The sequence below is a fragment of the Chiloscyllium punctatum genome, chromosome 18, assembly GCF_047496795.1.
Source record: "Chiloscyllium punctatum isolate Juve2018m chromosome 18, sChiPun1.3, whole genome shotgun sequence".
Classification (NCBI taxonomy): Eukaryota; Metazoa; Chordata; class Chondrichthyes; order Orectolobiformes; family Hemiscylliidae; genus Chiloscyllium; species Chiloscyllium punctatum.
Window position 1 is genome coordinate 970521 of NC_092756.1, and position 22462 is coordinate 992982.

Consider the following 22462-nt stretch of genomic DNA (forward strand, 5'->3'; position numbering starts at 1 on the left):
CGCATGCAGATGGGACTGGATTAGTTTGGAATTATTGTCTGCATGGACTGTATGGACCGATAGGTCTGTTTGCAAATACCCTGTATAACTCGATGAGTCTATGTTTATTTACACAACCAAGTATGTATCTGCACGTTTCTGTTGGTGTTTGTCTATTCGCGTGTGTCTATATATATGTCGCTGTGTACCACTGTGTGCATGTCTATCTCTCTGTGCTTGTTACATGTGTTCTTGCATTCGTGTGTGGATCTCTGTGCAATGGGAACTCTTGTTGTTTTTGGTGTGAATCACTGTAACGGGGTCAAAACCATTCTCTTTTCCTCTCCCTTTCCCTCTTTTGAATGAAGTGATATAATCCCACACTCTGCTGCTCTGGTTTAGGTCTTTTCAATCCTTTCTCACATATAAGTTTACTTGTAAGAGTAAAACATTAAAAATTCCAAGTTAGAGGAAGTGCATTAAAATTAATCTCATCACCTTGCAATGTGGTTCACTCGGATTTGCTTGGATATAATTGCAATGGAAATATGCTTTAATGAGTATACTGTGTGTTGGAAATACTAACAAGTGACAAACCATTTCCACATTGCAGAAGGAGCGCAGATATTTCTGCACATGAACATGTTCCACTCTGAGGGTTTCCGTACAATGACAATACTCTCGTGTGTGTGTGTGTGTGTGCATGTGTGTGTGTGTGTTGCAATTAAAATGTAGATTGGATGGGCTGTGAGGTGCTGCTCTCCCTCTCTCCCTCTCAAACTGAATCCCTGATGGTTTACATACTTTACCACTACGATTACAGTGGCGCGGGGGGTGAGGGATGGGTTTTGGGGTGCAACAGAGATTTCTTCAGAAATCAGGCTTATGCCCAAAACGTTGATTCTCCTGCTTCTTGGATGCTGCCTGACCTGCTGTACTTTTGCAGCAAAACATTTTTCAGCTCTGATCTCCAGCATCTGCAGTCCTGACTTTCTCCTAGTGCAACAGAGATTGACAACAACAGAAAGCCCAGCTGCTCTGGAAGTACCTTTGGACAGAAATGAAATTTGACGTTTTGGATCGAGTGATCCTTACTCAGATCCCATATCAGGGGATATTTCATCACTTTAAGCACGACAGAGTCTGCCAGACCCGCCCCACACAGATACACACACGAATACAGACACATAGAGGCACTCGCTATACATTGACAATAACACAGACATGGAGAGTGTGTCAGTATTTCTCTGGCTCCATGGTAACCTTTCAATATTTCAGTTGTTCTGTCTGGTGTGTGTCAGTATTTCTATGTGGAGTGTGACTGTAGGACAATTACAATGTTTGCAGATATCAAACCAGGAAGAATTGTAAAGTTCGTTGACGATGGTGTGGAACTCCATCAGGAAAGTTATATTTTGGTGTAGTGTTCAGGTGTATGGCAAATGCCGATCAAATCAGAACAGTGTGAGGTGATGCTCGTTGGTAGGAAGACAATATTAAACACGCTGTACCGTTATAAAGGAGGTGCAAGAGCAGAGGGTGCTGGATCTATATGAGCACAGATTATTGAATGCGTCAGGATAAGTAGGGGTAGCAGTAAATCTCACAGATTAGTTTCAGTATCTGAGCTGTTTACAAGAGGAGGGAGTCTCCTTGCTCGCTTTCGGGGAGGTGGTGGAGATGGTGTGTTGTGAGTCCACACTCCTGCCTACCAAGACGGTGGGGATTCCATTTGTATCAGCTCAACACAAAAGGGAGATGGCATCAGGGCCACGGCTTCTAAGTTGTGCCGGGGGGAAACGGAACTGACAGTGGGTTTAAAGTTAGAATTGCCCTTCACTGAACATTGCTCCTTACTTGGTTGATGGGAGGTGGCTGGTCCAGAATCGCTTTACGCGGCATCCCAGTCCTCTCTGGCTCGTACCAGGGTACTTCCCAAATGGCAGGGGAAAGGGGGTGCTGGGGAATGGATGTCAGGTACTCCACCACCCGACATGGTCCTTTCTGTCCTATTCCAGGCTGTTTCTCCTGCAATGGAGCAGGGGAGGGAGTGAGGGTTAGAGTGGGTGGCTCTGCTGTAAGTGCTGGTGTAGGTGGGGGGAGATATGGTGAGGTGCCTGGAGGGAGTCAGTCCACAGTGCTGTATTCATGCAGTGTTCTTAGTGTTGTGGGGATTGTGGGAGGAGAGAGAGAGGACGAGAGAGAGGCGGGGGAAGATACTGCATGCAGCAGTGAGAGTCGTGAAGCATGAGCCTTGTTCGGAATTCGCTGCTGCAACAGGTATGCAGTGAGTGTGAGGGAGCAGAGAGAATGCAGTGACCCTTATCCTGACAGAGCGGGGAAGGTATTGATGCTTGTCCTGTATTGCTGGACATTTCTTCACACCGCAGATACTGCATGGAGCTGGGTGGTGAGCTCAAACCATGCTCGGTGGGTCTGGTGGTGTGGCCTCCTCTGGGAAGGAAATGTTCCCCCTCAGTAATAGCCCATCCACCAGGACCTCCGTGCCCCTGTCGACAAACCGTGCTGTAATTTCCCCTTATCTGACATGCTCGGGGTAAACTGTGCAGGGCAGTTCCAAACGGAGAAAGCTCAACCATGTGCCCATTGGACTTTTAAAGATGGCACCAGTGCCAGGGATAACGGAATATCCAGGGGCATCCGGACGATGATGAGTACCAACCGGCCATGATGGGTGGGAGAATAGGGCTGGTATTGAATTAGAAGGACACCATGGGCTGGGGTGGGTAGTTAATGAGATGAGTTTAATAAGATAGCATCAGGAAACTAGCTCGGCTTTGTGCAGTCGATCCCTCTGTCACACTCAGTGAAAATGGCGAGGAGACAAATTGTTGTTAGATTCAATCGAATGCGTCGAATACATTGTTGACCCCACTCCCATTTACAAAGTTGCAGTTGCTTATCCAATATTCTCCATCACAGAGAAATAAGGCACGACAGGTGACTGAAGTATCAGTGGGGAAGTACTTTGGGACAAATAATCCTAATTCGATTAGTTTTAAAATAGAGATGGAAAACAATGAACTGGGTCTAAAAGATAATGTTCTAAATTGGAGGAAGCCCGATTTTGATTATATTAGCAAGAACTTCCAAACAAGATTGGGACAGATATTCGCAGATAAGGGGCCAGCAATGAAGAGGGAAGCCTTCAAAAATGAGATATCAAGAGCACAGAGAATGTATATCACTGTTTGGATTCAGGATAAGGCTGGTAGGTGTAAGGAATGCTGGAGGACTGGAGAAATTGAGGTTCTAGTCACGGATAAGAGGGAAGCATATGTCAGGTAGAGAGAGCAGGCATCCAGGTTTTTTCAGTATTCATTCACGGGATGAGGGTATCACTGGTTGCACCTGCATTTATTGCCCATCACTAATTGCCCAGAGGGCAGTTAAGAGTCAAACACATTATTGTCTGTCTGGAGACACATGTAACCAATGAGAGGTGAGGGTGGCAGTTTAATTCCTTCAAGGACATCAGCGAACCAGATGGATTTTTTCCAAAAGTCGAAAATGGGTTCTTCATCGTCATTAGCTTCTTAATTCCATATTTAAAGTCAATGTCTAGTGAGTCTAAAGCCAGTGGAAGTATACTTAAGCAGGAAATAAGGAGGCCATGCTGGGGACATGAAATAGTTTTGGCAAATAGGGTTAAGGATAATCCAACTGTACTCCACACATACATTAAGGACATAAGAGTACCTCAGGAGAGTTTTGACCCATTTAAAGATCAGCAAAACTGCCGATGTGCGAAACCACAGGAGATGGAGGCGGCATTGAACAAGCATTTTGACTGTGCAGAAGGATATGGAAGCCAGAGAACTTTGGAAATTAAAAGTGATATCGTGAAAAGTGTCGGTATTACAGAGGAGGAGATGCTGGACTTCGCAAAGCCTATAAAGGTGGGAAAATCCACAGGATCTGATCAGGTGTACTCTAGAACTCTGTGCAAGCGATGGAAGTGATTCTTGGACCCCTTGCTGAGATATTTGCATTGTCAATTTTCACAGGTGAGATGCTAGAAGATAGGAGATTTGCTAACTTGGTGCAATTACTAAAACCATTTAAGAAGGATGGTAAGGAACAGCCAGTGATCCTGACGTCAGTGGAGTGCAAGTTGTTGGTGAGGATTATGAGACACAAGGCTTGCATGTATTTTGAATGGCAAGGACTGACAAGGGATAGGCAACATGGCTTGAAGCATGAGGAATCGTGTCTCACTAAATTGACTGATTTTTTCAAGAAGTGACTAAGAGGATTCATTGAGGCCGTGAGGTGCACATTGTCGATATGGACTTTCGTCAGACATTTGACAAATTTCCACACGGCAGACTGGTAAACAAGTTTAGTTCACATGGAATACAGGGAGAACTGGCCATGTGGATACAAAATTGGCTCGAAGGTAGGAGACTGAAGGTGGTGGTGAAGGGTTGCTTTTTCAACAGGACGTCTATGACCAATGGTGTTTTACAAAGATCAGTGCTGGATCCACTGCTTTTCGCGATTTATATAAATCATTTGATGTGAACATAACAGTGATAGTTGGTAAGTTTGCAGATGCACCAAAATTGATGGTTTAGTGGACAGTAAAGAAGGTTTACCTCAGAGTACAATGGGATCTTGATCAGATGGGCAGATGAACTGATGGGCTGAGACATGGCAAATGGTGTTTAGTCTAGATAAATGTGAGGTGCTGTATTTTGGAAACGCAAATCAGGGCAGGACGTTTACAATAATGGTAAGGTCCTGCGGGGCGTTCCTGATCAAAGAGACCATTGATTCCAGTTTCATAATTCATTGAAAGTAGAATCGCAGTTAGGTAGGATAGTGAAGAAGGCATTTGGTATGCTTGCGTTTACTGGCTAGTGCTTTGACTGTATGAATTGGGAGGTCAAGTTGCTGCTGTACAGCACCGAGTTTGACCATTTTGCAATACTGTATTCAATTCGTGTTTCCCTCCTATCAGAAAGATATTGTGAATCTTGATGGGAGTCAGGAAAGATTTACAACGATGTTGCTAGGATTTGAGCTATAGCGAGAGGGTGAGTACGTTGGGGTAATTTTTCCTGGAGCCTGAGGGGCATGTATAGGATAAATCGCCAAGGTCTTTTCCCCAAAACTAGAGGGCATGGATTTCTGGTGAGAGGGGTAAGATTTAAAAATGACCTAAGGAGCAACTGTTTTCCAACAGAGGGTGGTGCATGTGTGGAATGAGCTGCCAGTGTAGGTGGTGGAGGCTACTACACTCACATTTAAAAGACATTTTAATGGGTACATGAAGAGGAAGTGTTTACATTGATATGGAACAAATTTGGTAAATATGACTCGTTCAATTTGGGATATTTGATAGGCATGGACGAGTTAGACTGAAGGGTCTGTTTCTGTGCTGCATATCTCCAAGACTCTATGACTCTGTCTGACCTCACACCAATATTCCATTAATTACTCATTCTCGGAAATAGCAGTTTATGTTGTGAGATGCCATCCAAATGCCTTCATTTCAGCATTCTGAAACCTGTGAATACATCCTCCCATAACACTGTATCTGAGTTTCTCCCTCTGTCTATTTCCCAAATCCCTCCCATTTGTTGCTATTTAAACTGTTGGTATTTAAACCCTGACATCCAGTTTTAATTGTCCCGTTTTAATGTGACCAACTGTCCCATATCTTCCTCTTGCCTTGAACGTTGCTCACCCGAGAGCATCAGCTTCCAACAATACGAAGCTCAGAAACAATGTTCAAAATGCATAGCTTGCATTTTCTTTAACTTAACAGTATCCTGCCCTGGGCTCGAAGTTGGACAGTGGGGTTTCAGCAGTTTTCAGGCACATCTTTGTAACTTGCTCTGTGTCAATCCATTGAACGCCTGTGTTAATCATTCTCTGCTGATCGTGTGCTCAGTAACATGAGGAATCCCCTCAACTGCTACTGATTCATACCAGGCTTCCGCCTTGCATTTGAGTGACATTTACTTAATTCTAATTTTGGTACATTCGTGGAAATGTTGGGGATGTTTTCCTGGAGACTGTGCTTTAAGCTGCTGTGGGACATTCAGGAAGACATGAGGCTTTGTTGATCTACTCTGGATGGTTCTTGGGGGCTGCAGTTAAAGCATCTGGGTCTGCAACATGAACAACGAATGGAACAGAGGCTGCAGAGAGAGTGATCTTTGTAAAATGGAATGAGGAAATCACAATCAGATCAGCCGTGGTCTTAGAGAAGGTTGGAGCAGGATGGAATGGCTCACTCATGCAACTTATTCAGATATTTCAGTCAGAAACAAGACAATTCCCCTTCTCTCCCAGTGACCCATACTGATGGGGAGTGAGTAACCTCCTTGTGTTCCTGTGTAACAGGATCCTGGGGCCTCACTCGCCCCCTGATTTCCCCCTGTCCCAGTCTCCAGCAGTTGAGTGACTCCCTCCTGTACCTGTGTCCCAGTATCGAGCAGTTGAGTGACTGCCTCCTGTTCCTGTTTCCCAGTATCGAGCAATTGAATGACTCCCTCCTGTTCCTGTCCCAGCCTCAAGCAGTTGAATGACTGCCTCCTGTTCCTGTGCCCCTATCACGAGCAGTTGAATTGCTGCCTCCTGTCCCTGTGTCCCAGTCTCGAACAGTAGAATGACTGCCTCCTGTTCCTGTGTCCCAGTCTAGAGCAGTTGAGATACTCCCTCCTGTTCCTGTGTCCCAGTATCGAGCAATTGAGTTACTCTCTCCTGTCTCTGTGTGCCAGTCTCGAGCAGTTGAGTGACTACCTCCTGTTTTTCCCTATTTCTGAGTAGCAGTTTCAATGCTCTGAATGATGTCTCAAGGTTATGCATAACTTGATAAGAAGGCATTTCAAACTAGGAGTAGCATTACAGAAAGATATCTAGAAACTTCTCCACCAGACATCTTTTGCAGCCGTCTGTTATTTTATTCCTGTCCTCTAAAGAAACAGGGCAAAACATATCCAACACAGCAGTGTTCCAGCAATGCTCCCACATAGAGAGAAGAAAGATTAATAAGATTGAAAGATTTATAATCGATCCCTCAGCAAACCTTATCCATTTTATTCAAACTGAGTAGATTCTCCCTTTTATTGTGATATGTTACATGATGTATGGAATTGGTTAACTGAATCTGTTTGTTTGGCGATTGTGATTAATGTCAATCTCCGTGAATTATGATTATCCCAGTGGGGGGTGTCCATCTTTTAATGATAAATGGGCTCTGTTCAATACGTCATCCCATGGTATGAGTGGGAGCAACACGGACAGCACTAACAGGGATCACCAGCTCCAGAGAGAAGGGGAAGAGAGATCGGAATCTGAGAACATTAAACTGGAATGTTCCAACAATGGATTAGAATCTGAAAATAATAAACTGTAATGTTCCAATAATGGACAGGAGGTTATCTGGTTATGTTTCAATTCTTTCTACATATTATTGGTGGCCATTATCACCGCCAATCAAATATGCATTTTACATATTCAATATTTTTATTATCCTATCTTGGCTATTGTTGGAGTCCCCGGTAAGTTTCACTGTCCATTTATTATTTTCATTAACCATATGCAACTGCATTACTGTTCTTTTCAATTACTCTACTCTGTAAACATTCACTCTCCAAACCACCAGGAACAACAACAGTGAACTTGATTCATTCTTTCTCTCCTTCTTTTGTTTTGACACTGCGCCTTGTGGGGTGAACTACTCAGTTTCAGCTATGAACCAGGATTCATTGTATCACTGCCCTTGCTACTTAAACATTGAAAGCTTGGAGGACACTTTCTTCTGTTATGGTTACAAATTCCATTTCCTTCCTCAGACTCCATCTCACCCCTGGCCAATTCCTGAGGCTGAAACAGATGAGTCACATCTATCGTGATCCATTTAGCCACGAGCTGATTATTGACACCATACCCTGACCATTTTTAATTTTAACGATCAACACCTGCAGCATATACTTCACTGTTCATCCCATTTGCTATTTGAAATTTGAGCTATGAAATACTGTCTTAATGCAGCCAATAATCTGCTGCTGACTCTCCCAGCTTCAAACCTGCCAAAGCAAATCTGAGTCCGATACTCCATGGCTTGTATCTAAACGTTTACCAAAATCCCGTCATTCCTGTACGGATTGATTCATATTGTTTTTGGTTCTGGCAATGCCTTTCATTTAATATTCACAAACACGTTGTCACCTCTGTCTATGGCACTGTTCTCAGTCTCCCTCTGTTAATGACACAAACCACTGTCAGTTGTTCACATTTAATCTGATTTCCTTCATGTCTGACATCCCTTAAACAACAATTGTCATATCTACTGTCGCCAACACATGCACATACGCACACACACACCCCTACACCCACAAACACACATGAGCGCACACACACACATGCACACACAAAATCTCTTGCGTTATAGTGGTGCAGTGGTGATATAGAACCATACATTTGTCACTCAATGCATGTGTTGCAATCTTCTTTTTTGCAGTGCACGTATAGTAGCAATATACTGGCAAAGACTTGCAAATCTCCCCATGCTGGGCCGGTATTCGAGTTTATAGAGTAGTCACTTGCATGGTCTGCACAGCTCTCCATTCTGGCTGGTCCATTGTCCCGGTTTATTGCATCTGGGATGGTTCTGTGAGGCAGATTCACAATTTGAAGTAACTAGCCATTTCAACTGATCTGGCAAAAAACTTTGCAAGGATCTGGCAATAATGAATGTTTCCATTCTTGTGATTCGACCCAGCACTGTCTCACTTCTCCAATTACTCTCACTCCTCTGTCTCCTTATCAATATTTTCACAACATCTTATCAGTTAATCCATTGTTTATTTTTTCTGTACCTTTCCCTGGTGTTGTTATTTTTTGGATGCCGAATATATCAAGTGTTGCTATTGTGAAGCTCAGAAACAATGAAATGGTATATGGCGGGCTTTTCCTCCATGTTGTGAAATGGGGTCCAGCAGCTGTGAAACATGCCTTTGAAACTTGGTCTGTGCCTGTCCACTGAAAGCCTGTTTCTCCCTCTCAGATGATCGTGTCGTCAGTAACATGAGGAAGCCCTTCGGGTATTATTGTAAAGGACCAGGCGTCTATCTTGTAGCGGAGGGGTTCTGACTGACTCCTGTTAGTGAAAAGTTCGTGGAGGTGCTGCGAATGGTTCGCTGGAATTTGTGCTGTGAGCTGTCTCAGACATTCAGGGAGACCTGAGGATTTTGTGATCCAACTCTGAATGGAGTAAGGGGAGCGTAGTGACAGCATCTGGATCTGTACCATGAACAACAAACGGAGCAGAGGCTGCAGAGAGGGGAAGCTCTGAAGTTATGGTGTGAGTGTGTGTGGAGAAGTGAATCTGCCAAATCTGTCTGTGTTTAGACAAGGATACATGCATCCTCTCGCTCTCCCCCTTAAATACACCCATGCACTCTCTCCCTCTCCTCCCCTCACACAAACACACTCCCCCTCTCTCACATGCACACGTACATACTGCCCTCTCTCACACTTATGCACACCCTGTCTCTCTCCCCTCATGCAGACACTCCACTTCGCTCTCAAACACACATATTCGAATGTACGCAAACACGCATGCACATTCACACACACACATGCACACACATAAATCTGGGGGTGAATTTGCATTTGTCGATTTGTAGTTGCAGACACATTATATTTTATAATTTGTATACAGTCAGTCAATGCGGTATTTTATAAACTCTTACTTTGGAAATGAACCCAGACTGAATCCAGGTGAAGACACAGACAGACTCCAAACATGACCACGCCGTAAAATACATTGTGTGACCGGAGGGGTCACCTCCTTTACATCGATAATACCTGAAGGTGTCTCCTAGCAGTGATTTGAAATAAATTCTCGGATTTGCATATTAATCAATCAAAACCTTCATCTCCATTCTGACCCGTTAATGATTTAGGAGCCATCTTTGATGTGTTCACTTCATGCACTGAGTAGTGCAACCCTTTGATCTTTCCTCATAAATTCTGTTTCTAAGGTCTTTTCTCTCTAACACCTGCTGAAGGAGCAGTGCTATGGATGCTTGTGTTTTTAAATAAACCCGTTGGACTATAACCTGGTGCCGTGTGATGTTTCACCTTGTCCAATCCAGTCGAAAGCCAGCAATTCCATATCATGCTTTTCTATTGGTTAGCCAATATTTTCGCCAAGCAAAGACATTTTCGTAACCCCATGTGCCCTTGTATTTGATAATAATCTTTTGTCAGGCACTTTATGCAATGCCTTCTGAAAGTCCAGATATAACACATCATTCGGATCCCATTTTTTAACCTTGTTTGTCGCATTTTAAAAAAAGCAAATCATTCAAACATGATTTACCCTAAATAAAACCATATCGACTGTGATGGATTGTGCTTTTACTTTGGAAGTCTCCCGTTAATTTCTTTATAGCAGAAATAAACAATTTGCCTTCACTCCCAATCGTTTACTTATAACTTTTCATTTCTGAGTGAAGTTGGTTATTCGAAATTATTCCCTTTCTATAACCCCGACGTTCCCTTTCACAATTCCTGTGTGTCAGGCATGAGGCTGTAAAAGATCTGCTCCAATTGCTGTGTAACAGGCATGGGTGGCTGATTGGACACAATCTGTTCCTGCTTTAAACACTTGGGCTACATGTCCTCCTGATGTTCCGACATTATAAACTCGATGGCTTGCATGTCCTGTGCCTATTCCTGACCAAACCACTCAAGATCTAAATGTCCTCCTCCTGTTGGTCAATGACAGATTTGGAGATGTATGGCAGCTGCCTGCTGTTATGCCACATTTCGAGGGTTGAATTGTGAAGGCAGGCTGCATTGCCCACAGAGGCAACTCAGTGGTTAGGACTGCTGCCTCCCAGCACCAGATATATGGGTTCAATTTCAGTCTTGGTCACTGTCTGTGTGGAGTTTGCACGTTCTCCCTGTGCTTGCAAGGATTACGATCGGGTTCTCCAGTTTCCTCCCACAGTCCCATGATGTGCAGGCTAAGTGGATTAGTCATGGAGAATGTCAGGTTGCAGAGACTGGGTTGGGGGGGATTGGGGTTTGCATGTGCTGGTTTTCAGCGTATCAGCGTGAAGTCGATGGATCAAATGGTCTGCTTCTACACAATAGCGATTCTCTGAATAACACCTTTGTTGCAGAAATTATTTGAGGTAATAATCTCTGAATTAATTTCAATGTCGTTTCCTCAATGAGGAGATTAAATCTAAGCACATTACTCCAGATGTGATCTCACTAACCTCCTGTACAGCAACATCAAAACATTACCAGCCTGCTTTAATGTTCCCACTAAGGTTAGAGCAGGCGCAGTTGTCTGGGGTAATACACAGCATTGTTGAAAATATATGGTGTGTTGACTTTTATTTCAAGGGGATTTGAGTCCAGGAGTAAGTGTGTCTTTCTACAGTCGTACACGGCCTTGGCGTGACCCAATCTCGAACATTATGCAGTATATTGTGTAGTTTTGGTCGCCTTACCTAATAAAGGACAAACCTGACATTGAAGGAGTACAGCGAAGAGTGACCAGACTTGTCTCTGGGATGATATGCTTGTTGTGGGAGCAGATTTGAGTTGACTGGCCTGTATTCCATACGAGGTAAAAACAATGACTGCAGATGCTGGAAACCAGATTCTGGATTAGTGGTGCTGGAAGAGCACAGCAGTTCGGGCAGCATGCAAGAAACAGCGAAATCGACGTTTCGGCCAAAACCCTTTTATTCCTGATGAAGGGCTTTTGCCCAAAACGTCGATTTCGCTGCTCCTTGGATGCTGCCTGAACTGCTGTACTCTTCCAGCACCATTAATCCAGAATCTGTATTCCATACGGTTTAGGAACATGGGTGAACTATGTACATCTCCGACAGGGCGAGACAGTATGGAAGCAAGGATGATAATTCCCTGGCTGGGATGGCTAAAACAAGGGCCCACGTCATTCAGTACTGACAGGCCAAACTGCACTGAGATGAGAATAAATGTCTGAACTCAGAGACCGGTGAACCTGGGGAGTCCTCGACCACATTAGGCTGTGGAAGCCGAGGCGCTGAATATAAATAAGGATTTCTAGACACCAAATGAATAGTCAGAGAGCTGGCGTATGGTGTGGAGACAGTGGATCAGCGGTCATTACAGGTAGTTCTCTGATTATGCGGCAGCTGCATTCCTGTGGAACACTGCATTATAGAAAACGATGCAGTATAAACAAGGAGACCAATTGGAAATAGAGGGTAAGTGGCGAACCTCCAGTAATATCAGTAAAAATCAAAACAAAAATAATAGTCAGTCTAACACAAACGATAGCACAATCTGCACACATCTTTAAAACATATATTGTATTGAATTAGTACAGTAAATGTAACAAATTAACACTACAGTCAGTGACTACATCACTGTACATTTCACCAAGTTCTTCACCAGAAAGCACGCGATCTGACTGACCACGTGATGCCGACGTAGAATTCCAGTTCTCTCCAAGATTCTCCCCCCGTTTGAAATAAAGTTCCTTCTAAATGTAGACTACAAATCCCACTTTCAGGCTCAAGTACAAGGCTTGCAGAGTGGATTACATTCCTGTTTTAGCTGAACTCACTGAGGGTGCATTTTGCAGACAGAGGATCCTGAGGCAGGACTTTGCCGTTCAGCTGGTGCCAGGGGATGGCATCACGTCACAGTGAGCAGGAGCTCACTTTATGAAGAAAGGAGCGCAATGAAGGAGGCTCAGTGTGCTGAATGACCTGCTCCTTTCCCGATGTTTCTGTGCAGTCTGTGCGAAAGCTCTGTAGATGTTGCCACCAGCTCTAAGATGTTAGGAAGGAGGCCTCTGTCGGGTCAACCAGACTATAGTTCCCATTCTGATACTGAGGCTGGGGCCAAGTGTTCTGTCCGGTTTTAACGTTTAAGACCTTGGAGCAGTTTGATATAATTGAGTGTCTTGCTTGGCTATTTCAGAGACCATTGAATAATTTATCACGTTTCTGTGTCTGAAGTCACTTTTAGGCCAGACCAGGAAAACACGGGAGATTCACTTCCTGAACGTACACTGGGGAACGTACACTGGGGAAAGATTTTAGATGTTGATACTTCATTAATTGTTTTTAACTTCCACCAGGTTCCAGAGCATTAGCCTGGTCTGGATTAGTAATCCAGTGACATTTCCACAACTGTACCATCTCCACATGGGGACCTATCGGAAATCACGCTGAGAAGGTTATTTCTGTGCTAGTTGCCTTTTCTGTCAAAAATTACTCCCCCCAGTTTGACTTTTGTGATGGGACTGAGAAGGTGGTAATTGGTCAGATTGTAGTTATTCTCCTCTGAGGGAACTGGACATAGTTGAGTAAGTTTGCACATTGCCAGGGAGATATCAGAGTTGGAGCTGGAATGAAACAGCTTCCCCACGGAGACGGCCTGTTGTGCAGCACAAGTCTTCAGTCCTATTGCTGGAATGGGGTCAGGGCCCATTGCCTTTGTCGATTCTATTCTGTTCCGCTGTTTCTTCATGTCACGTACAGCGAATCATATTGGTTAAAGACTGGCATCTGTGATTCTGTGGGCATCATGGCGAGAATGAGGTGGATCATCAACTGAGCACTTCTGGCTGAGGACGGTGAAGATACTAAGTCCTTGTCTTTTACACTGATGTTAAGGACTATTCTGTTAAGTAGAATGGGGATATTTGTGGAGTCCACTCCTCCAGTGAGTTGTTTAATAGTCCATTGGCATTTGTGTCTGGATGTGGCAGGACTGCAGAGTTTCGACATGATCTCGGGATCATTCTGCCCTCTGTACCAGGTGTTAGTTCTGCTGTTTGGAATGTAACCAGTCAAGTGTGGTAGATTTAATGGGTTGTCATCAGGATTCGGTACAAATGGTTCTGACCCTGGCATGTTCACCCACACTCGTCACTGAACCATAGATTGGCTTGATGGTAATGGTAGACTGAGGGTTGTCCTGGGGAAAAAAAATTACAGATTGTGATTGAATACAGTTCTGCTGCTGCTGTGATTCTACAGTACGACATGAATGCCCAGTTTGAGCTCCAATATGTGCAATCCAATTCTACTGACTATCCCCCTGTTCACATCAAGACCCATTCACCCATCAGCCCTGTAAATAGTGACCTAACTTGATTTCTGATGTGGTAACACTTCCAGTTTCATATTCTCTTTCTGGTCAGGGTTCTTCCTGGTGTCACGCCTCCAATTTGTTACATTACTCAAGCCTTTAACATATTTCTATGAATCGCATCCATTCCTGTAATGCCATCATCTGAGTTTGAAGTGAATGTGTTTTTCTCTGTTTCTCTCCCTGACCATGATTAACAGCTTTGTAGTCTCAATGGTGCACCCTTATGTATTTTCAGAACCAAAGAATGTGTGCACCTTGTGTTATCGCTTATCTCCTGGTGTCAGGTGCTTCGTATTGGAGGAGACTTTGAGCAGCTTGGTCACACGCCTTTGGAACCTGTTCAAAAACAGAAATTGCTGAAGAAACTAAGCAGGTCTGGCAGCATCTTGTAATGTGAAAGCAAAATTAATCTTTCAGGTGCAGTGACCCTTCCAGAATGCTCCTAGTTTATCAAACAATATCTGTATTTTTATTTCAAGTATCCAGAGTTATTCGTTTAATTGAAAATTTGTTCTGTGCCCATTCATTTCTGGAGAAACTCAGCAGGTGTGACAGCATCAGCAGAGACAGAGAAACAGAGTTAGCGTTACTTGTCCAGTGTGACACTTCTTCAGAACTGAAATGGATTGCAAACTGAGCTTTTAAATACCTTGACGGAGGTGGGGAGTGGGTGACAGGAAAATGAGAGTGTTGCAAAATATAAACAAGCTTTGAGGAGTGGTGAACGCGAAGTTGATGTGAAATGGCTTTAAATTAAGATGTGAATGGAGGAAAGGGATTCTCTCCATTGAGTACAAGATAAAGAAGACACAACCACACAAGGTCATAGGGAGGCCAGGAGGGAGAATGCATGAAAAATGGAGAACTGCCATAATGGGGTCACGCAGTGAAGTTATGGAATTGTATATTAACCCCTACAGGCTGTAACATACAAAAGTGTAAAGTGAGGGTTCTGTAAAGTGAGCTTGGGTTGTCCTTCATTGCAACATTGCAGCAGCCCAGGACTGAAGTGGCAGCATGAGAGCAAGGTAGGTTATTGAAATGGGAAGCAATGAGAGTGTCAGTGTCATTCCTACAGACAGAGTGGGAGTGTTTCTCAAAGCAATCTCTGTTTGGTTCCCCCCAGTGTAAAGGAGACTGCATTCGAGCAAGAATGATAAGAGACTGTTTGGAAAAAGTACAAGTGAAATGCTGCTTCACCTGGAAGGTGTGACTGGGGCCTTGGACAGTGAGAGGGAAGAGATGAATGGGCAAGTGTTTCAGCTTCTGCAATTGGGTGGGAAGGTGCCATGGGAGGAGGGGGGAAGTGTTCGGGATGATGGAGGCTGTCACAGAGGGAATGGTCCCTGTGAAATACTGACAGTGGACGGGAGGGGAAGCTGTGTTTGATGGTGCTGTCCTGCTGGAGGTGGTGGAAGTGGCGGAGGATGATTCTGTGAATGTAGATTCCAATGTAGTAGGAAGTGAGGACAAAGGGAGGTCAATCTTTGTTCTGGGAAAGAGGGGACGGAGTAAGGGGAGAAGCGAGGGAGATGGGACAGTCACAGCTGAAGGATCGGTCCATCAGAGTTAGAGGATTACTCGTTTGAGAGAAAAGGTGGAAATGTATGAAGATTCCCACTGGAAAGTTGCATCATTGTACAGAAATGATAGAGTCAGAGAAACTGTGAAAATGGCGTCACTCTCAGCTGATCATGTGTTCAGCCACAAACGGAGGTCCCCCCACATGATTGAAAAGAGAAAGGCATTTCAGTTGTAGAATTCTGTCTTATATCTGGTCGAAAACAGATTGTGAAAATGGACCCAGGTGAATTTCTTTGGACGTGTGAGGGAGAGATTTAAGCAGATACTTCATAACGCTCAGCAATGATGGACTCTGGTCAAAAAGAAGATGATATGATGATATGAAGATGAACCACCCATGATACATTTAGGCTGTGAAGGATAACTAATCAATCACAAACTAAAGAATTCAGCTTGGTGAGCTCTCGCATCAGCCACATTTAGGATATTTAGTTTTGGAACCAGAAGCAGTTAGTATGAAGTAAAATGTAAAGAAAAATATTTCAAACTGGCAAGAAATATTTTTTTAAAAATAGCCCCAATAGTTTTTCTATATTGATTAATAAAAACGCTCATGATGTGCGTGTGTGACCCTTGGAAGAAAGGCAGGAAATTATATGTGTGACACCTGTAGGATGTGACTGGAGAATTGGTTTCATGGAACAGGCAGAGAATTGAAAGCACTATTTTACATCGCTCCTCACAAGGGAAGTCAAAATGAGTTTCAATACTATAAACAAAATTGTAGTGGGATGGAAGCGCTTGCACTGTGTCTAACAAAGCGAACAAGGCTTTTCACAAACAGATAAGACCAAAGGTAAACAGGTCATCAGCGATTATTAGCTGGTTTTAATAGAAGTGGTTACAGAGAGACTGGTGGCACGGGATTAAATGTTCTATCACTCTCCGGATTACTGGAGTGTTCCAGCAAAACTGGAGAACCTCCAAAGTGACGTCTGTCTTCAAGAAGAGAGAGAGCCTTCAAGTGTTTACGTGCCACCTTTATCTGAATAATGGAGCATATTTGAGAGGCTTAATGGCCTCATGATGCACTTTCATCCTGAGTATTTAAAACAAAAACAACTCTGCTCCTTCCCCTGATGTGTTACACACTGGGGGACAAACATTTTGCTGAAGTTGGTAATTATTTTGAAAATTATCTAGAACGACATCATCCAGAGTATTGTAGAAACAGCATTCTACATAACATTTTCTAAACATGTAGGGGTATTCGTAAGTGAGAGAGAGAGAGAGAGAGAGAAGGTGCTGCATGCAGTAGTGAGAGTGATAGAGCCTTGTTCGGGGGATGATGCTATACCAGACATACAGTGTGAGTGTGAGGGAGCAGAGAGAATATGGTGACCCTATTCCTGCCAGAGCGGGAAGGTTATTGATGTTTGTCCTGTATTGCTGGACATTTCTTCAGACCGCAGATACTGCACTGAGCTGGGTGGGGAGCTCAGACCATGCTCGATGGGTCTGGTGGTGTGGCCCCCCATTGGGAAGAGAATGGTCCCCCTCAGTACTAGCCCATCCACCAGGGCCTCCGTGCCCTTGTTGACAAACCGCAGTGTAATTGCCCCTTATCTGCCATGCTCAGGATAAACTGTACAGGGCAGCACCAAACTGAGAAAGCTCAACTGTGTGCCCCTTGGCCTTTTAAAGTTGGAACCAGTGCCAGGGACCATGGAATATCCAGGGACATCTGGGCGATGGTGAGTACCTCCAGCCGTGATGGGTGGGAGAATCGGGTCGGTATTAAATGAGTGGGACACCATGGAGTGGGGTGAGTGGTTAATGAGGTAAGTTCGATAAGATAGCACCAGGAAACTAGCTCAGCCTCGTGTGGACAATCCCTCTGTCAGACTCAATGAAAATGGCACTGAGACAAACTATTGTTAGATTTAGCCCAATGAGTCGAATACTGTGCTGATCCTGCCCCCAGTTTTAAAGCTGCAGAACCAATACTCACCCCAAACTCTCCAGCATCTTAACTAACACCAATATCCTGTTCACCCATCATTTATGGAAACAGTGACCAATATTGCAAGATGTTGTCGAAATGTTTTCATTTCACAGTTTTTAAACCTATCATCAGATACTTCTCTGAAATTCTCTCTCAATCTCCCCCTCTCTTATACCAAGATCCACCCATTTGGTGGCATTTCATCTGATTCATGGCTGCCTTTTTTCGGTGAGTTTCACACCCACAGCACCCCCTTGTCATGGTTCAATGGAGATTATGGATCTGGAAATAGATGGGAGCTGCACATCCTGCCATTTCCAGCATGGGCTGCAAGTTTCCCCACGTAGGGCAATGATCTAACACAGTGTTACTCAGCAATGCAATGGTTGGTGTGGACAGCTGTACATGCTGGGAAGATGACTGTTCTACATTAACAGAAAACCTCATTGTTATTCACTGCACAGTTCCCCATGCTGGAAAGATACCCAGTCCATGTTTTTTCGAACAATGAACTTGTATGCTCTGCAGGTTTATATATCAATGTACTGTTGGACGGATAAGAAGTGGACTGGTGAGCTCTGAACATTGTTCAATCCTGGACGTATTGCTGAGCAATACACTGGCCTGGTTTACGCTTAATGATGAGCAGATATCTCATCTGGGCTTAAACGTGTGTGGGCATGATCTGTGAGGTGGATTGGGTATCCGATATAATTCCTGATTTAACTATCACTTCTCCAGCTCGGTCCATTCCGCTATTTAACCCCATATTACTGCAACATGTTGTCCATTAAGTAATTACCCAAGTATAACGTGAATGTTTGTTGCTCTTGTTATGGACATGGAGAAGATGACCTTGGACCGAACAAGTTTTTTAAAAAATATTTGAAAGCTATGTTTCAGATACAATTCGCTTGGTCAAAAAAATCAAATTAAGCAAAATACAATTTATTCAAACGCTGTTTGGCTGCAACGACCACAAGGAATGGGCCGTATCTACATTTTCTATGGCACTGTAGGAACCTCTCAAAAATACCTAACCCAACCTAAGCCGTTAAATTATGGTAAGATAAATGTCAAATTAAACAGAAATAAATCAAACGAAAGGACGCAGCTGGCCTGGCGATCAGACACAGACGGCCTCGGGACCCCAGCAAACACAGTATTGCCAAAACACAGTAGAATCATCAAGCTTGTGAAGAGAATGCATAATATCTAACCCTCAACTCTATTTTTACAACTGGAGATGTGCCATTAACCCAATAGTCAGCGATGTCAACATCCACCCACACCAAGTATCATTGTGTTATACCAGGGTTATCGTAAAAGGGTTTAACTGGAGCTGTTTGTTCAGTGACTGTGATTAATATCAGTCTTCCTGGATCTAACTGGGTCACTGGAGGGTTTCTCCCTTCCATAAGTAGGGGCTTCTTTCAACTTGTTATGCCATAGCATTTGGGGCAGCATCATCCTCAACATGATTGGGATCAGCAGCTACAGAGAGAGGGAGAAATCAGAATCTGCAAACGTTAGAATGGTCCAACAATGGATCAGAGTCTGAGAACATTAGACTGAAATGTCCCAACAATGGACAAGAGATTATAGTTGGGTCTTTACTATCTTTCACGGGACGGGGCAAAGTTAGAGTTGGGGATACAAGCCGTACTGATGATTATTCAAGCTGGGTATTATCCCATCCTCGCTATTATTGGTGTTCCTAGTAAGCATATCTCTGTCAATTGTATAAACAATAGTGAAGGTAATTGCTGTTCCAGTTAATTATATTTAACAAATATATGAACTTTCAGTCACAAATTCCACTTCCTTTGCATGCATTTCCAAACTCTTTACTCACAAATATATAAGAATGAACAAGACTGTTCGGAAACTTGATTCTCCTTTTTGCCCTGAACTTTTTTATGTCTCTACATTCTCTCTGTCATCAAATCTGCCGACACCCCAGTCTCCAGCTATGCCTCAGTGCTGTTGCTGAATTAGCTATCATTTACCCCTTCGTTAATGGCAGATTTTGCGGCTCCAGTTCTCTTCTGACCACTCTTCCAGTTAGAAATATTTTGACCAAAAACGTCTTCTTGTCTCTACAGTTACTTCACAACAGGGACTCTGCATCAGAATAGTAGTGTCACTGACCGTTTAATTCAGAGGCATAGGTTATGACTGTAAAAACATTGTTTGAAATCCTACCACAGCCGATGTCCAAACTTAAATTCGAATGACAAAAGTTGGAATGAAACCTAATTTCACTCAGGGCAGCCATAAACCATCAGGATTTCTTTTCTTATTTTAATGATAACCTTTGGTAACGAAACTTCAAATTTTTGCCCTGTTTGGACAAAACGTGATTTCAGACCCACAACAATGTAGTTGGCTCCATATTGCCTTCTCAAATGTCCGTGTGGTCAAGGGCAGTTACTGATGGCCAACAAATGCTGCCCTTGCCAGTGATGCTGGTTTCCCGGGAAACAACAACATTAAAGGTGACATTACCAAGGAAATTTGGATGCAGGAGATCTGAATAACATTCTACAGCATCTGAAAAAAATGTTGGAGATTCTCAGCAGGTAAGGCAGTTTGTCAGACTGGAGAAAAACAGATAATGTATAGAGTTCATTGAACATATCAAAACTAAATGCAACTAATAAAGAATATTATTTATATCAGGGAGGTTGGAAGGGTGAATAGGAGGCTTGTGTTGAATGAGTGAAGAAATGTCCAGCAAGATGGAGAGAGAGTGAGAGAGAGTGAGAGAGAGAGAGAGAGAGAGAGAGAGAGAGAGAGAGAGAGAGAGAGAGAGAGAGAGAGAGAGAGAGAGAGAAAGAGAAAGGAAAAGCAAACAAAAGGATTGCTGATGATGGACTAGAAGGAAAATAGGATGGGAAGTTATTCGAACATTTCCCCGCTTCCCATATTCCTGAATATCGCATCCATTTCGGGATGTCCCTACTTGAATTGAGTAACGTTCCCTGTGTCTCTCTTCTCTGAGTGTGGTGATCAAATCCATCAGCAACACGAGTGCTGAGATACAGATAAACACAATATTACATTGTCAACTGCTTCTTTGGAAAGTTGAACTGTTACTGTGGGACTGTGCATAGATGCAACGGGTTTATCAACTAGGAAGAGAAACTGAGGAGACAGAGGCATTTTCAACACTGAATGCGTGCACCATGGGTGTGGGAAATTGACTTGCTGCTGTCATTGTAAAGTCAGTGGAGTTTCTGTGGATGGTGTTCTCATGTTTGTATTGTCATTTGCTGCGTTCTTTCAGGGAGACCCGAGGGCCTGTTGACCCCACTCTGGACACTGCATTTTCAGTGTACCTGGGTCCATGGTTAACAAATGGATCTGAGACTACAGAGAAGGGAAGCTGTGTAAACAGGTTGGGGCAGGACACTGCACATTCCTCCCTGGGACTTCCAGGGACATTTGTCTAAACTGTACCCATTCCAAGTGTAAAGTGCAAAACCAGCTTGTTTCGAAATGAGGTGGTCACTGAACTGTGTCCCCTCCTTCAGTGTAACCTGCAGCCTCACACCATTGACAGGACTGTACTGACTGTCACCATGAAGTGAATTTGATTGATTCTGGACCTTCCCAGGTAGGAATGGGTAGTACATCCACCATCTTCGAAGTGCCGTCCTCGAATGTATTCACGAGCTGACAGAAGCCACCTGCCTGCTGAGAGGAATTCATTGGTTCCATCTCCACAGATGGTATAGAAAATAACTTCCATAAAAAAGTAAGGAACGGGGGACTAGTAAAATTGAGAAACTGCAGGAAATTAGAATTAATGTTTTTGAAAACTAATTGAATTGAAGTTTCATGAGTTCTTAAATCTGATGAGCTGCATCCCAGAGTATGGAGGAGATGGCAATAGAGCTAGTGAAATAATTACTGATTATTTTTCAAAGCTGGTTAGATTCTGGAAAGGATCCTGCAGACTGGAAACCAGCTGTTGTAAACTTAAATATTCAAAGCAAGATGGAGAGGGCAAACAGAAAACTAAATAGCTTGATGTCAGCTGTGAGAAAAAATATTGTAACCTTTTATAAGGAATGTGACAACTAGACACTTGGAGAATAGTGATCTGATTTGGTAGAGTCGGCCTAGATTCAGGAAAAAGCAAATGATCTTTGATTAACCTGCTGGAATTTGTGGAGATTGTCCGCTGTGACATCGACAATTGAGAACCAATGGGAATGGAGTATTTAAATTTTCAGCAGACGTTTGACATTGTTGAATGCAGTTGAGTGGGGAATGTTAAGTTCCTTGGGTATGTAGGTGTGAAATATATACCACACGTATTAAAAATTGGACATTGGAGATAATGAAGGGAGTAGGATCTTTCTCTGGATTGAAGGCCTGTTGGGTATCAGAAGGATCATTGTTTGGGCAACAGCTGTTCACAAGGTATAAAAATTGAATCAGATGTGAACAAATACCTTCATTCACATTTATGTTTTTTTTTCAATAGTGAGAGATCGGGAATTGCTGTTGTTGTAAAGGACCGGAATGACTTTGATCATAAGTCACCAACGTTGCAGGAAGTAAGTGGTATGTGGCTCTTCATGCAAAATAATTGAAGTACTAGAGTTGGTATATCTTTCCCAATTGAAGTGTTTTGTTGAGAGAGTATTTGGTGCATTGTGTACGGATTTGGTATGTTTTATAAATAATGGTCTCTTTGTCACAGAGAGAGTGTAAAGGAGTTTCACCAGACTAAACCCTGGCATGATGGGTATCATGAGGAGACAGTGCAGGATCTATGTGTTTAATGTG